The sequence below is a fragment of the Schistocerca piceifrons genome, chromosome 3, assembly GCF_021461385.2.
Source record: "Schistocerca piceifrons isolate TAMUIC-IGC-003096 chromosome 3, iqSchPice1.1, whole genome shotgun sequence".
Lineage (NCBI taxonomy): Eukaryota > Metazoa > Arthropoda > Insecta > Orthoptera > Acrididae > Schistocerca > Schistocerca piceifrons.
In genome coordinates, this window is record NC_060140.1 from 139,193,654 (window position 1) to 139,210,171 (window position 16,518).

The 16,518-nt window shown below is 43.9% G+C and overlaps 1 pseudogene; it reads right to left on the minus strand.

Annotated features, from left to right (window-relative positions):
* Positions 1-15,540: 15,540 nt before the first annotated feature.
* On the minus strand, positions 15,541-15,658 carry LOC124790714 (annotated as a pseudogene).
* Positions 15,659-16,518: the final 860 nt, after the last annotated feature.

The window sequence follows — 16,518 nt, forward strand, 5'->3', positions numbered from 1 at the left end:
GATCGTACACTGACTGTACGAGAGATTGCAGGAGAATGTAATATTTAAGTGGGATCATGTCCTGAAATCCTGACACAGCACGTTGGAATGCATCTTGTTGCCGCCAAGTTCGCCCCATTGCTCATGAGTCAAGACCAGAAAGACCTTCGTCTCTCAATCTGTGAAGAGCTTTTGGATCACGCATATGAGAACGAGATGTTTCTTAAGAGAATTACAACTGGTGATGAGACGATGGTCTACAATTATGATGTTGAGACTGAGGTTCAGTCTTCACAATGGGTCGGGAAACGTTCTCTAAGAGCAAAAATGCTCGCCTGGTCAGCTCAAATGTCGAAGCCATGCTGATAGTTTTCTTTGACTTTCAAGGATTAGAGTATCACGAATTCGTTCCACAGGGACAAACTGTTAATCTGTGGTACTATTGGCACGTGTTGCGATGCCTACGAGTAAATTTGAGAAGGAAACGGCCTGAAATGCGGCGAAACAATTCATGGCTCTTGCATCACGATGACGCACGCGCACATTCATCCCTGTTGGTGCGTGACTATTGAACGAAAAATGAAATCTCTGTGCTGCCTCATCCTCCGCATTCTCCAGACCTGGCCCCTGCGAACTTCTTTTTATTTCCAGAGTTGAAAACCCCGTTGAAAGGACGAAGATTTGTAACGATAGACGAGATAAAAGAAAACTCGTAGACGGCGCTTTGGGCGATCCAGCAATAGATGTACCAAGACTGCTTACGGAAGTAGAAACGGCTTTGGGAACCGTGTATCAGTTGTGGAGGGGAGTAATTAGAAGAAGACCATGCACAATAAATAAAAGGTAAGCGCCGGAAAATTTTGTGGATTAAGCTCCGAAATTCTGTGAACAGACCTCGTAGATGAGCGCTCGTGGGCATGCCCCTCCGCACGCACCACGCAGCAACACTGCTTCACATGCCGCCATTGAGGAAGGATAGCACATTAGGAGTTGGGTGCGAATAGACAGACACGTGAAGGCATCATCGTAACAAAACTACTGATTTGCAAAAACGGCTACGGGTACCAGTTAGAGGGTCTATAGTTCAGTGAATTACTCCTATTTCCTTCCTTGGATTTTGATGTGACCTGTGAAACTTTCCAGTCTTTAGGAATGGATTTTTTCTCCAGCCATTAGTTGTATATGGTTTCCAAAAATTGCGCTATTTCATCAGCATACCCTTAAAGGAATCTAACTGGTATTCATTCTGAACTGGAAGACTTGCCTTTATTAAGGCAAGTCCTGTTGGGATCCCTCACCTGCCCCACCATCAGCCAGTCTGATAATTGGCTGAATAGAACTGCGACTCTTTCATGGGCCGGATCTCGAACAGATCGCTCCCCTCCTTGGAGTGGAGGGTGAAAGAGAAGAATGGCTGGTAATACAAAATGCAGACCACGATTCACTGGAAGGTCCGCCCCCGGTAGCTGAGTGGTCAGCGCGACAGAATGTCAGTCCTAAGGGCCCGGGTTCGATTCCCGGCTGGGTCGGAGATTTTCTCAGCTCAGGGGCTGGGTGTTGTGTTGTCCTAATCATCATTTCATCCCCATCGACGCGCAAGTCACCGAAGTGGCGTCAAATCGAAAGACTTGTACCCGGCGAACGGCCTACCCGACGGGAGGCCCTAGTCGCACGACATTCATTCATTCATTGGAAGAAAACTGACAAGCTGCAGTTTGACGAGAAAAGATATTGTCGGTCTAACAGGAGACGTCGGGCGCATAGAAAGAAGGTCTGTGCGAAAGGTCACGGGGCCTATTTGAGCGGCGAGAGGGTGTCAACAGGTAAGCTGACAATCGTAACTGGCAGCCACACGTCATACGTCTCGCGAGAAACGGCTTACAACACCTCTAGAACAGTCATCCACGGCAGAAACTGCGAATATTCTATAGCATACTATGTAATTGTCACGAAGAGACCGTATATACATTATTACGTTAGTAAGACGTCACACCGAGGTAGACGCTTTTCCTGCTCTAAATCCGTGAACGGACTGGCACGATACAATATACAGGATGAGCAAAAATTCGCGCATTCGGACGGCACAGTGTGATTCCTCACTCAGTGGCGGATTTAAAAATTTAGCGCCCCTAGGCACACCATATTATATGCGCCCCCCCCCCCCCGTCCCAAAAAAAAACATATTTTAAATAATAACTATTAGCCTATCACTTCACAACTGCCGTATTGGATTGGATGCGAGCGCTGTGAGCTGTCTCCGTGCTCTGCTATTCGATGTTCTGAAGGACGCGCCAACGGTCCATTCGCACTCAATCAAAATGTAATATGGTTCCTGAACTGTACTTGGTGTACGACAGCGGATAAAACAAACTTAAAACTGCATTGTGTTATCACATTCTTCTGTTGAAAGACAACAGATACGAATACAAGGAAAATAACTTTTCTTTTATGGCCTAAAAATTCAGCAGAGTGTGTAGGAGACAACGGATTTTTATCACACAACCACTTTTAATATGTTATTTTACGCGAAACCGTTGGAAATTAAAAGTGTTGTCCTACGATCTAAAAATCGAAGCGAACGTGTCACACATTAGAAATTAATACGTACTTTTACAGAGATGCGTTCAAATTTAAATTAAACTGTCGTTTTACGATCTAATAACTTGAATGTGTAGCACATAAAAAAACACCTTCGGTATTAATACGTGAATCTATAGGAAAGCGTAAGAAATGAATGTCAGGACTGGCTCTCCCAAGACCGTCAGTAGTTCCAATGGAATGTTGTCTACTCCGGGGGCCTTGTTAAGACTCAGGTCTTTCAGTGCTCTGTCAAACTCTTCACGCAGTATCGTATCTCCCATTTCATCTTCATCTACATCCTGTTGCATTTCCATAATATTATCCTCAAGTACATCGCTCTTGTATAGACCCTCTATATACTCCTTCCACCTTTCTGCTTTCCCTTCTTTGCTTAGAACTGGGTTTCCTTCTGAGGTCTCGATATTCATGCAAGTGGTTCTCTTTTCTCCCAAGCTCTCTTTAATTTTCCATTACGCAGAATCTATCTTACCCCTCGTGATATACGCCTCTACATCCTTACATTTGTCCTCTAGCCATCCCTGCTTAGCCATTTTGCACTTCCTGTCGATCTCATTTTTGAGACGTTTGTATTCCTTTTTGCCTGCTTCATTTACTGCATTTTTATATTTTCTCCTTTCATCAATTAAATTCAGTATTTCATCTGTTACCCAAGGATTTCTACTAGCCCTCGTCTTTTTACCTACTTGATTCTCTGGGCCTTCACTACTTCATCCCTCAAAGCTACCCATTCTTCTTCTACCATATTTCTTTCCCCCATTCCTGTCAATTGTTCCCTTATGCTCTCCCTGAAACTCTGTACAACCTCTGGTTCTTTCAGTTTATCCAGGTCCCATCTCCTTAAATTCCCACCTTTTTGCAGTTTCTTCAGTTTTAATCTACAGGTCATAACCAATAGATTGTGGTCAGAGTCCACATCTGCCCCTGGAAATGTCTTACAATTTAAAACCTGGTTCCTAAATCTCTGTCTTACCATTATATAATCTATCTGATACCTTCTAGTATCTCCAGGGCTCTTCCATGTATACAACCTTTTTTCATGATTCTTAAACCAAGTGTTAGCTATGATTAAGTTGTGCTCTGTGCAGAATTCTACCAGGCGGCTTCCTCTTTCATTTCTTAGCCCCAATACATATTCACCTGCTACGTTTCCTTCTCTCCCTTTTCCTACACTCGAATTCCAGTCACCCATGACTATTAAATTTTCGTCTCCCTTCACTATCTGAATAATTTCTTTTATTTCATCATACATTTCTTTAATTTCTTCGTCATCTGCAGAGCTAGTTGGCATATAAACTTGTACTACTGTAGTCGGTGTGGGCTTCGTATCTATCTTGGCCACAATAATGCCTCCACTATGCTGTTTGTAGTAGCTTACCCGCGTTCCTATTTTCCTATTCATTATTAAACCTACTCCTGCATTACCCCCATTTGACTTTGTGTTTATAACCCTGTAGTCACCTGACCAGAAGTCTTGTTCCTCCTGCCACCGAACTTCACTAATTCCCACTATATCTAACTTTAACCTATCCATTTCCCTTTGTAAATTTTCTAACCTACCTGCCCGATTAAGGGATCTGACATTCCACGCTCCGATCCGTAGAACGCCAGTTTTCTTTCTCCTGATAACATCTTGAGTAGTCCCCGCCCGGAGATCCGAATGGGGGACTATTTTACCTCCGGAATATTTTACCCAAGAGGACGCCATCATCATTTAACCATGCAGTAAAGCTGCATGCCCTCGGGAAAAATTACGGCCGTAGTTTCCCCTTGCTTTCAGCCGTTCGCAGTACCAGCACAGGAAGGCCGTTTTGGTTATTGTTACAAGGCCAGATCAGTCAATCATCCAGACTGTTGCCCTTGCAACTACTGAAAAGGCTGCTGCCCCTCTTCAGGAACCACACGTTTGTCTGGCCTCTCAACAGATACCCCTCCGTTGTGGTTGTACCTACGGTACGGCTATCTGTATCGCTGAGGCACGCAAGCCTCCCCACCGACGGCAAGGTCCATGGTTCATGGGGGGTTCAGCAATATCGTCAGTGAACTGTTCGTAAGGTTACTGAAAACTGTGAAGGAGTCCGACAGTGTTCTATAGCTTTCCTTCCTCATCACTAATTCGGCGTACAAATTGTCGAGTACTGGGAGAAATGTTTCGACTCTAAATTTTTGCATTCCAGTCAGAAAAACTTCTTCTGAGTCCTCTTTTCATCGTCATGAAGTTTGCGTTTTAGTGATCTTTTATGGGTGTATTCATAGCCTATAACAGTCACAATCTCCATGGTTTTATTTTCATAATAGTCGAACATGCCAGATATCGATGCAATAAATCCTGCAAGTCATTCATATAATTCATGCAGCAATTTAGTATCAGCATTTACAATTTGCAGTTTCAGATTTACACTATCAAATCTCTGGAGTATGTCCTTCCAAACTGTCATCATGAATACTGTTTCTAGTCTGCTGAGTTGATTCAATAAAGCTGAAGCCTCATTTCGCAGAAGTAGTTTTTCCAAAGTATTATTGGCAATACGACTGAGGGCATTGATAACGCCCGCCCACTATTAACACAGACTCACACACGCTTCCTCTCTTGCTGGCAAACGTGTTTCTGATAAACTTCTTACCGTTTTGCTTCCTGGTTTCATGAAAGAAAGTTTATCCCAGCGCTGTGTATAAGCAGAGAAAAAATTATGAAGGTTTTGCACTACATTGAAAAATGAACAGGCTTCTCGACAACAGTTTGCAGCACTACTGCCTACTAAATTCAAAGAATATGCTGCACTAGGCACATAATGCGCGTTCGGATTTCGTTCTTTAATGCGTGCCTGCAAACCAGTGTAGGTTCCTGACATAGTGCTTGCGTTGTCATATGACTGGCCTCTACAGCCAGTAATATCAATGGAATTTGTAGACATGACTTTTAGTACGGCCTCGTTCACACATCTTAACATGAAAGATAAGAGATCAATATGTGAAATGTCCACCGTAGAATTTACTATTATAGAGAAATATTTGGTCTGTTTTATTTCATTTATGATATTTCTTTTTATTCGTTCAGAAAGAAGCTGTATTATTTCATCACAGATTGCTGAAGAAAGGTAACTTGTATGTCCCTGCCCTGGATTTCCATATCGTTCAATGTGCACAGCGAGAAAAGTATCAAACTCGGCCATTAGTTCAAGAGACATCATAAACTGACCATTATGTAATGAATGGAATCTTTCAACGTGCCCATGTAGGGGAAGTCCACGACTTGTTAGCTTCTTCACTACTGCAAACACCCTTTTCAACACACTGCGCGAGTACATTTTTTCTGTCTCAACGTATGACTCGACATGGTTATGTTCCAAGTGACTCTTTTCTTGTTTACAGTGATAACTCAGAATTTTTGTGTTCAAGTGAATTCTCATGATGAGATAAAATACACACATCAAAAAAAGTTTTGCGTCACCCTGGTTCCCAGAACTCCTAAAGACAGACGTTGACTGTGGATATCGTACCACAGACACAGTCCCTTTGACTGTTCAGAGATGCGACTAAACCCGCCCAAAGATGTAAACAACCATGCATGAGCAGCACCTATTAGACGGATGGTGACCGGCAGCAATCAGTTCCAGTTATTCCACGAGCAAGGAGGTACACGGCTCGTGTCGTCTGTAGTTAACGATGCCTGACGGTCAATACCGCGGTTCGGTCGCGTCCGCTTTCTCACTTTGTGCCAGGCAGGGCTCTCAACAAGGGAAGTGTCCAGGCGTCTCGGAGTGAACCAAAGCGATGTTGTTCGGACATGGAGGAGATAGGGAGAGACAGGAACCGTGAATGACATGCCTTGCTCAGGCCGCCCAAGGGCTGCTACTGCAGTGGATGACCGCTGCATACGGTTATGGCTCGGAGGAACCTTGATTGCAACGACACCGTGTTGAATAATGCTGTTCGTGCAGCCACAGGACGTCATGTTACGACTCAAACTGTGCGCAATAGGCTGCATGATGCGCAACTTCACTCCCGACATCCATGGTGAGGTCCATCTTTGCAACCACGACACCATGCAGCGCGGTACAGATCGGCCCAACAACATGCTGAATGGACCGCTCGGGATTGACATCACGTTATCTTCTTGGATGAGTGTCGCATATGCCTTTAACCAGACAATCGTCGGTGACGGGTTTGAAGGCAAGCCGGTCAGGCTGAACGCCGTAGATACACTGTACAGCGAGTGCAGCAAGGTGGAGGTTCCCTGCCGTTTTGGGGTGGCATTATGTGGGACCGACGTACGCCGCTGGTGGTCATGGAAGGCGCCGTAACGGCTGTACGATACGTGAATGCCATCCTCCGAACGATAGTGCAACCATATCAGCAGCATATTGGCGAGGCATTCGTTTTCATGGACCACAGTTCGCACCCCCATCTTGCACATCTTGTGAATGACTTTCTTCAGGGTAACGAAATCGCTCGACTAGAGTGGCCAGCAAGTTGTCCAGACATGAACCCTATCTAACATGCCTTCGATAGATTGAAAAGGGCTGTCTATAGACGACGTGACCCACCAATCACTCTGAGGGATCTACGCCGAATCGCCGTTGAGGAGTGGGACAATATTTGCCAACAGTGCCTTGATGAACTTGTGGATTGTGTGCTACGAAGAATATAGGCATGCATCAATGCAAGTGGGCATCCTACTGGGTATTAGAAGTCAGGCGCGTAATGGGGCCCCTTAGGGACATGGCCGCAAGAGAGGGGAAGAAAACCAATGTGCACTCCGTGTGCATACCGGGGGGGAGTCATTCCAGACGTGGAAAGGATCCTTCCGGATGCCATGAAGGGTACAGGGTGCACCCATCTGCAGGCGGTCACTCATGTCGGCACCAATGATGTGTGTCGCTATGGATCCGAGGAAATCCTCTGTGGTTTCCGGCGGTTATCTGATTGGGTGAAGACTGCCAGTCTCGCTAGCGGGATGAAAGCAGAGCTCACCATCTGCAGCATCGTCGACAGGACTGACTGCGGACCTTTGGTACAGAGCCGAGTGGAGGGTCTGAATCAGAGGCCGAGACGGTCCTGCGACCATGTAGGCTGCAGATTCCTCGACTTGAGCAAGAGGGTGGTGGGGTTTCGGGTTCCGCTGGGTAGGTCAGGAGTCCACTACACACAGCAGGCGGCTACACGGGTAGCGGGGGTTGTGTGGCGTGGACTGGGCGTTTTTTTCAGGTTAGATGGCCTCGGGCAAGTACAGAAAAGGCAACAGCCTCAAAGGGTGCGGGGCAAAGTCAGGGCATGCGGGGACCAAGCAGCAATCGGTATTGTAATTGTAAACTGTCGAAGCTGCGTTGGTAAAGTACCGGAACTTCGAGCGCTGATAGAAAGCACCGAAGCTGAAATCGTTATAGGTACGGAAAGCTGGCTGAAGACAGAGCTAAATTCTGCCGAAATTTTTACAAAGGCACAGACGGTGTTCAGAAAGTACAGACTGCATGCAACCGGTGGTGGCGTGTTTGTCACTGTTAGTAGTAGTTTATCCTGTAGTGAATTAGAAGTGGATAGTTCCTGTGAATTATTATGGGCGGAGGTTACACTCAGCAACCGAGCTAAGTTAATAATTGACTCCTTTTACCGACCTCCCAACTCAGCAGCATTAGTGGCAGAACAACCGAGAGAAAATCTGGAATACATTTCACATAAATTTTCTCAGCATGTTATAGTCTTAGGTGGAGATTTCAATTTACCAGATATAAATTGGGACACTCAGATGTTTAGGATGGGTGGTAGGGACAGAGCATCGAGTGACATTATACTGAGTGCACTATCCGAAAATTACCTTGAGCAATTAAACGGAGAACCGACTCGTGGAGATAACATCTTGGACCTACTGATAACAAACAGACCCGAACTTTTCGACTCTGTAAGCGCAGAACAGGGAATCATTGATCATAAGGCCGTTGCAGCATCCCTGAATATGGAAGTAAATGGGAATATAAAAAAGGGAGGAAGGTTTATCTGTTTAGCAAGAGTAATAGAAGTCAGATGTCAGACTACCTAACAGATCAAAAAGAAAATTTCTGTTCCGACACTGACAATGTTGAGAGTTTATGGAAAAAGTTCAAGGCAATCGTAAAATGCGTTTTAGACAGGTAAAACTGTGAGGGACGGGAAAAACCCACCGTCGTTCAACAACAAAGTTAGGAAACTACTGCGAAAGCAAAGAGAGCTTCAATGCAAGTTTAAACGCAGCCAAAACCTCTCATACAAACAGAAGCTAAACGATGTCAAAGTTAGCGTAAGGAGGGCTATGCGTGAAGCGTTCAGTGAATTCGAAAGTAAAATTCTATGTACCGACTCGACAGAAAATCCTAGGAAGTTCTGGTCTTACGTTAAATCAGTAATTTGAAACAGCTGAAATACTCGACGGGATACCAATTCGATTCGACACAGAGTACGCGAATGAACTTGCCCCCCTTCTAACAGCCGTGTACCGCAAGTCTCTAGAGGAACGGAAGGTTCCAAATGATTGGAAAAGAGCACAGGTAGTCCCAGTCTTCGAGAAGGGTCGTCGAGGAGATGCGCAAAACTATAGACCTATATCTCTGACGTCGATCTGTTGTAGAATTTTAGAACATGTTTTTTGCTCGTGTATCATGCCATTTCTGGAAACCCAGAATCTACTCTGTAGGAATCAACATGGGTTCCGGAAACAGCGATCGTGTGAGACCCAACTCGCTTTATTTGTTCATGAGACCCAGAAAATATTAGATACAGGCTCCCAGGTAGATGCCGTTTTCCTTGACTTCCGGAAGGCGTTCGATACAGTTCCGCACTGTCACCTGATAAAGTAAGAGCCTACGGAATATCAGACCAGCTGTTTGGCTGGATTGAAGAGTTTTTAGCAAACAGAACACAGCATGTTGTTCTCAATGGAGAGACGTCTACAGACGTTAAAGTAACCTCTGGCGTGCCACAGGGGAGTGTTATGGGACCATTGCTTTTCACAATATATATAAATGACCTAGTAAATAGTGTCGGAAGTTCCATGCGGCTTTTCGCGGATGATGCTGTAGTATACAGACAAGTTGCAGTATTAGAAAATTGCAGCGAAATGCAGGAAGATCTGCAGCGGATAGGCACTTGGTGCAGGGAGTGGCAACTGACCCTTAACATAGACAAATGTAATGTATTGCGAATACACAGAAAGAAGGATCCTTTATTGTATGATTATATGATAGCGGAACAAACACTGGTAGCAGTTACTTCTGTAAAATATCTGGGAGTAGGCGTCCGGAACGATTTGAAGTGGAATGATCATATAAAATTAACTGTTGGTAAGGCGGGTGTCAGGTTGAGATTTAGTGGGAGAGTCCTTAGAAAATGTAGTCCATCAACAAATGAGGTGGCTTACAAAACACTCGTTCGACCTATACTTGAGTATTGCTCATCAGTGTGGGATCCGTACCAAATCGGGGTGACAGAGGAGATAGAGAAGATCCAAAGAAGAGCGGCGCGTATCGTCACAGGGTTATTTGGTAAGCGTGATAGCGGTACGGAGATGTTTAGCAAACTCAAGTGGCAGACTCTGCAAGAGAGGCGGTCTGCATCGCGGTGTAGCTTGCTGTACAGATTTCAAGAGGGTGCGTTTCTGGATGAGGTATCGAATATATTGCTTCCCCCTAGTTATACCTCCCGAGGAGATCATGAATGTAAAATTAGACAGATTCGAGTGCGCACGGAGGATTTCCGGCAGTCGTTCTTCCCACGAACCATACACGACCGGAACAGGAAAGGGAGGTAATGACAGTGGCACGTAAAGTGTCTTCCGCCACACAGTTAAGTGGCTTGCGAAGTATAAATCTAGATGTAGATGTACCGTTGCGTACAGGAATGTGGACCACCACCGCTGAAGGTGTCGCTGTGTGATGGTACAACATGCAATATGTGGTTTTCATGAGCAATATAAAGGACGGCAATCTCTCATTCATTCGCACACCATCTTCTGTAAATCATAGCTGTAGAATATAGTAATGAGAAATTATGGTTAGTACTATCTGCTTATATTGATAATTGTCGAAATTATTTCTAGATTACTTCATATACTGTTATGTAAATGCATACTCCGAGAAATGCTGATGTTTTGAATAGATAAAGTCATTGCTCCTTCCTTTAACTACTCAGCTCCTTTTCCCGCCCAGCAGTTTAAATAAAGCGGTTGTGCAAGTTTTTAGAGAACACTGTTAAGTTGTACATGCTAGTAAAATCAAGATCTGTTTAACATGAGCTGAAAAGTGAAGCCTAAATTACGTTCTGAGGACGAAACATAATGTAGAAAGAATGGCTAGGAACGGATTATATGTCTTTGTTTTTGAAAATGAGAGGATTTTCAATTTGTTCTCTCATATTTACCGACAACCTGTTGTGAGCGTTTTCATCGAATATAAAGCTCCGTTCTCAGTCCTAGAAAGGGCTGCACAATCTATACAGACTTTGCTTTACTGTTGTAGTCCTGAATTACACTATTAATTCCAGTTTCATTATATATATATATATATATATATCAACTTGCTTACTGTGTTCACACGGTCGTCGCCCCCCCCCCCCCCCCGCTTCCTTCTGTTACTAAACTTCCGTTCCCTTGACGTCTCAAGGCGAGAGTCCTGTCAACCAATCTCTCTTCTTTTATGCAAGTTGTGCCACAGGTCTTTTTTTTCTTCAGTTCAGTTAAGTACCCCCTTATTAGTTATTCATTCTAGCCAGGTAATCTGTAAAACATTCTTCTGTAGCATTACTTTGCAATAGCTTCTATTCTTGTCTGAATTGCTTGTCGTTAACGTTTCACTTCCGTACAAGGCTACACTTCATACAAATACCTCGAGAAACGACATCCTGAGGTTTAAATTTATATTTCGTGACAGAAAATTTTTCTTGTTTGGAAACGCTTTCCTTGTTAGTACTTTTCTACATTTTATATCCCGTCTCCTTCAGGCACCGTTGCCTATTTTTCTGCCCAAACTATCAAAACCCATTTACTACTTTCAGTTTCTTGTTTCTTTCTCTGATTCACTTATCGCCTGATTTAATTCGACTACATTCCATTACCCTCGTTTTATATTTCTTGGTGTTGATGTTATAAGCTGTTTTCAAGTCATTACGCATTCCGTTCAAAAGCTCTTCTAACACCTTTGCCATAGCTGAGAGAATTACAGCAAAGCTCAAAGTTTTTATATCTTCTCGCTGATCTTTTAATTCCCTTTCCAAATTTCTCCTTGGTTTCCATTACTGCTTGCTTAATGGGCGGAATGAATAACATCGGGTAGCGACTACTACTTTTGTCTCACTGCCTTCACAACCACTGCTTCTCTTTCATGTCCTTCGAGAGTCAGTCTGGTTTCTGTACAAGTGAAAGATAACTTTTCGGTGCCTGCTTTTTATCCCTGCCACCATGAAAATTTCGGAGAGTGTCTTCCAGTCAACAGTGTCAGAAGTAAATTGATCACAAATACCATTAGAGAATATTTGTACTGGCAATATTTGTATTAAATTTATCAAGCCATATTGACGTGAATCTTTCAAATATATGAAAAGTCATCAGAAGATCAAAACAAACTGCAAAACGATTTAGAAAAAATATGTGAATGGTGCGAAAAGTGACAGTTGAACCTGAATAACAAAAAGTGTGAGGTCATCGACATTAGTGCTAAAAGGAACTCGTTAACCTTCGGTTACACGATAAATCAGTCTAATCTAAAATCCGTAAATTCAACTACATACCTAGGTATTACAATTGCGAACAACTTAAATTGGAAGGAACACATAGAAAATGTTGTGGGGAAGGCTAACCAGAGAATGCGTTTTATTGGCAGGACACCTAGAAAATGTAACAGACCTACTAAGGAGGCTGTCTACACTACGCTTGTCCGTCCTGCTTTAGAATACTGTTGCGCGGTGTGGGATCCTTACCAGATAGGCCTGACGGAGTACATCGAAAAAGTTGAAAGAAAGGCAGCTTGTTTTGTATTATCGCGAAATATGGGAGAGAGTGTCACAGAAATGATACAGGATTTGGGCTGGAAATCATTAAAAGAAAGGCTTTTTTCGTTGCGACGGAATCTTCTCACGAAATTCCAATCACCAACTTTCTCCTCCGAATGCGAAGACATTTTGTTGACACCGATCTACATAGGGAGGAACGATCACCACGATAAAATAAGGGAAATCAGAGCTCGTACGGAATGATATAGGCATTCATTCTTTCCGGGCGCTATGTGAGATTGGAATAATAGAGAATTGTGAAGGTGGTTCGATGAACCCTTTGCCAGGCACTTGAATGTGATTTTCAAAGTATCCATGTAGATGTAGATGTAGATGAAAAGGTTTTCAGATACCAGTCACAATATTTGTTGACTACTAAATTATTTATTTAGAGATATATTTCGAGGCGATACTTCATCATCAGGCCTTATTGGCGTTACAAAATGCCAATATAGCCTGATGATGAGGTATCACCTCGAAACATGTAGCTAAATAAATAATTTAGTAGTCAGGAAATATTGTGATTGGTAGTGGTATATGAAAATCCTTTCATAATATTTGTACTGCCACGCGAATTTTGCTCAGTAAGTGACATTATCGCACTGTATCTTAGGCCTTCCGGTAATCGAAAATCATGGGAGGGAGCCGTTGTCTGCGGTACTCTGTATCTCCTGATGGAGCAGAACATTGTATCTGCTATTTAGACGTGCGGGACAGCCGTGTGATTAGTGTTCTGAGCCTCAGGGACACGGGCGGTCTTGTGACACTCTGAGCTCAGCTGTCGCGGCCAGACAGAACGGCAAGCGGCCTTTGTGCCCTAGACTAGATAGACTGCGCCGCCGGCTGCCGAAGTGGCGCTGTTGCCGCCCCGGGCTATCGATAGACGGCGCGTCTCAGGGCGGTGCGCTGTGGACTGTCTGACAATCTCAGCTGCTCCCGTTTAATTAATAACCACTCACCTCCCCCAGGCAGCCGCAGCCAATAAGTACACTACCACACCTAGGTGTGCACATATCCTCCGCGACACACCGTTGTGTGGGCGCGAAGAGCGCTTCGCACCAGTCTCAGTCATTCATTCGCCTGTTGCAAGTTCGTGAGCAGCGGACAGTACGTTGTCCTGACGAGTGCTGAAACGAGACAGAGGTAACGTCAGCAGAACTCCAGGGTTGCGTGATAGGGCCTCCCCTGCTCTCTATGTGCATAAAAGACCTGTCAATTAGTGTGGGCAGCAGAACGAGACTGTCTGACTATGACGCTGTTCTGTATTGGAAAGTGTCGTCGTTGAGTGACGATATACGAGGCGTGTTTTTTAAGTAAGTACCGTTTTGCCACACCGCGGCCGCAGCGCTGCGGTCGGCGTTCTGTGCACGCGCACTGGGTACCTACATCTGTTGTCTTCGCACTGACGCCATTACAGTCTGTACTTCTTTGTTTACGTTGTGTACTGAGTGTTTAAGATGCCTCCGATAATCGTGAGTCCCGCCGACTGTGAAGTACGGGCAGATGTAAGATTTCTTAGTGCTAAAGGCCTAAAAGCGATCGATATTCATCGTGAGATCTGTGCAGTTTACGGAGAAAACATTATGAGTGATGGAATGATAAGAAAGTGGGTGAGAGCATTCAAAGATGGCCACACAAATGTGCACGATGAACAACGGAGTGGGCGTCCTTCGGTCGTTAGTGAAAGTTTGGTGCAGAAAGTGGACAATAAGGTGAGAGAAAACAGACACTTTACGATTTCCTCCTTGCGTGATGACTTTTCTAATGTTTCTCGTAGCGTTTTGTGTGGCATTGTGTCCGAGCACTTGAATTACAGAAAATTGTGCGCACGTTGGGTACCGAAAATGTTAACGGATGTGCACAAAAACAAACATTTAGACAGTGCACTGATTTTCCTTGAGCGGTACCACAACGATGGTGATGATTTCTTAAGCCAAATTGTTACGGGCGATGAAACATGGGTGGCCTACGTCACACCAGAATCAAAGCAACAGTCCATGGAATGGTGGCATTCAGATTCACCCAGAAAAGTGAAGTTTAAGGAAACAATTACTGCCCGGAAAATCATGTGCACAGGTTTTTGTGACACAAAAGGAGTATTGCTTGTGGAATTTCTTCCTCGTAATGAGACAATCAATGCAGCAGCTTACTGTAAGACATTGTACAATCTGCGCTGTTCAATTCAGAACAGAAGTTGAGCAAGGGCATCGTTTTGCTGCAAGACAATGCCCGTCCGCATGTGGCAAATCAGACCAAAGATCTCACACATCTTTTCGATGGGAAACTCTAGATCATCCTCCGTACAGCCCCGATCTTGCGCCCAGTGACTACAATCTGTTCCTGCACTTGAAGAAACACCTGGGCGATCAGTGTCTTCAAGACGATGACGTATTCAAAACAGTGATGATGCACTGGTTAACAAGTCAGGCAGCAGACTTCTATGAGGAGGGTATTCAAAAACTGGTACAACTTTATGACAAGTGCCTCAATATTGACGGAAATTATATAGAAAAGTAGATTAAGGTACAGGCTTTCACATAAAAATAGAATTATTGAGATATCTTAGCACGTCTTTTTTTAATTTCAAAATGGTACTTGCTTAAAAAACACGCCTCGTACTTATTTATTGCCTATTTAGCATGACCAGATTAGTGCCTTAAGGAACAACAGATACAAAACGATATTACAGAGTAATCATAATAATAATAATTTACATTATTACTACAAATAATAAAAACGAACACTGTCCAGACAGGACCCTGCAGATCAGTCGGTACTGACCGACCGCCCGGTCATCCTCAGCCTAGAGGCGTCACTGGATGCGGATATGGAGGGGCATGTGGTCAGAACACCGCTCTCACGGTGTATGTCAATTTACGAGACCGGGGCCGCTACTTCTCAATCAAGTAGCTCCTCAGTTTGCCTCACGAGGGCTGAGTGCACCCCGCTTGCCAACAGCGCTCGGCAAATCGGATGGTCACCCATCCAAGTGCTAGCCCAGCCCGACAGCGCTTAACTTCGGTGATCTGACGGGAACCGATGTTACCACTACGGCAAGGCCGTTGGCTTCAAAGCAGCTACTGTATTAAAAAGTGACCATTCTACAACTATGCGGACAAGGCATTGCTTGCAGACTGCTGCAGTAAACACACTCGCATTGCATAGTCGTAGGTGAGGTAGGTGACTTGCAGTGTGAAAGAAGAGAGTGCGGCAGCTTATATGTATAAAATGACCCCCATTGTATCAAAAGAGTTTATTTTGCTAATTCAGTGTAATATCTTGAGTGGGAATTATCCAGAATATTTCATAGAGATTACAAAAAAACGTCAAGCAAATTGAGCAGGAGAAATCAATTCGACACCTGCAAAAAACTGTTACGTCAACAGAGTTGCCAAATAATATCTAAGACGTCGCCAAGTCTTGATTTCACTAACGGAATCCCCCATTATCGGATCCAGACACCCAGTCTAGCATGAGACACTGTGCTCTCCGAATTTCAGATATGTGGTGCTGACAGACATCTAGAGACAGTAGAAAACTAAATAAATAATAATTCATCACGCATTAATGCCACTTCTGTGAATCTGGTCATGGGTGATTATTATCTAGGGATAATGTTTATGTGTACTTCTAAACCATTAAATAAAGGTAGGAAGGCTGACAAATACTTCTTAATATTCAAATACTTCTTAATATTCAAATTTATCTCTGATGCTATTATGTTAGATTGATGTCAAGAAAATATTGTCGCATTCGTACAAGAATGTTGGGGATTGAAATTTGATGAAAAGATGTCGCCGCAACGAAAAACGCCTGTGTTTTAATGACTGCCACACTAATTCGCGTATCATATCTCTCTCGTATTTTGTGGCAATACAAAACAAGTTGATCTTCTTTAATTTCTTTCGATGTCCCCGTCAACCCTAT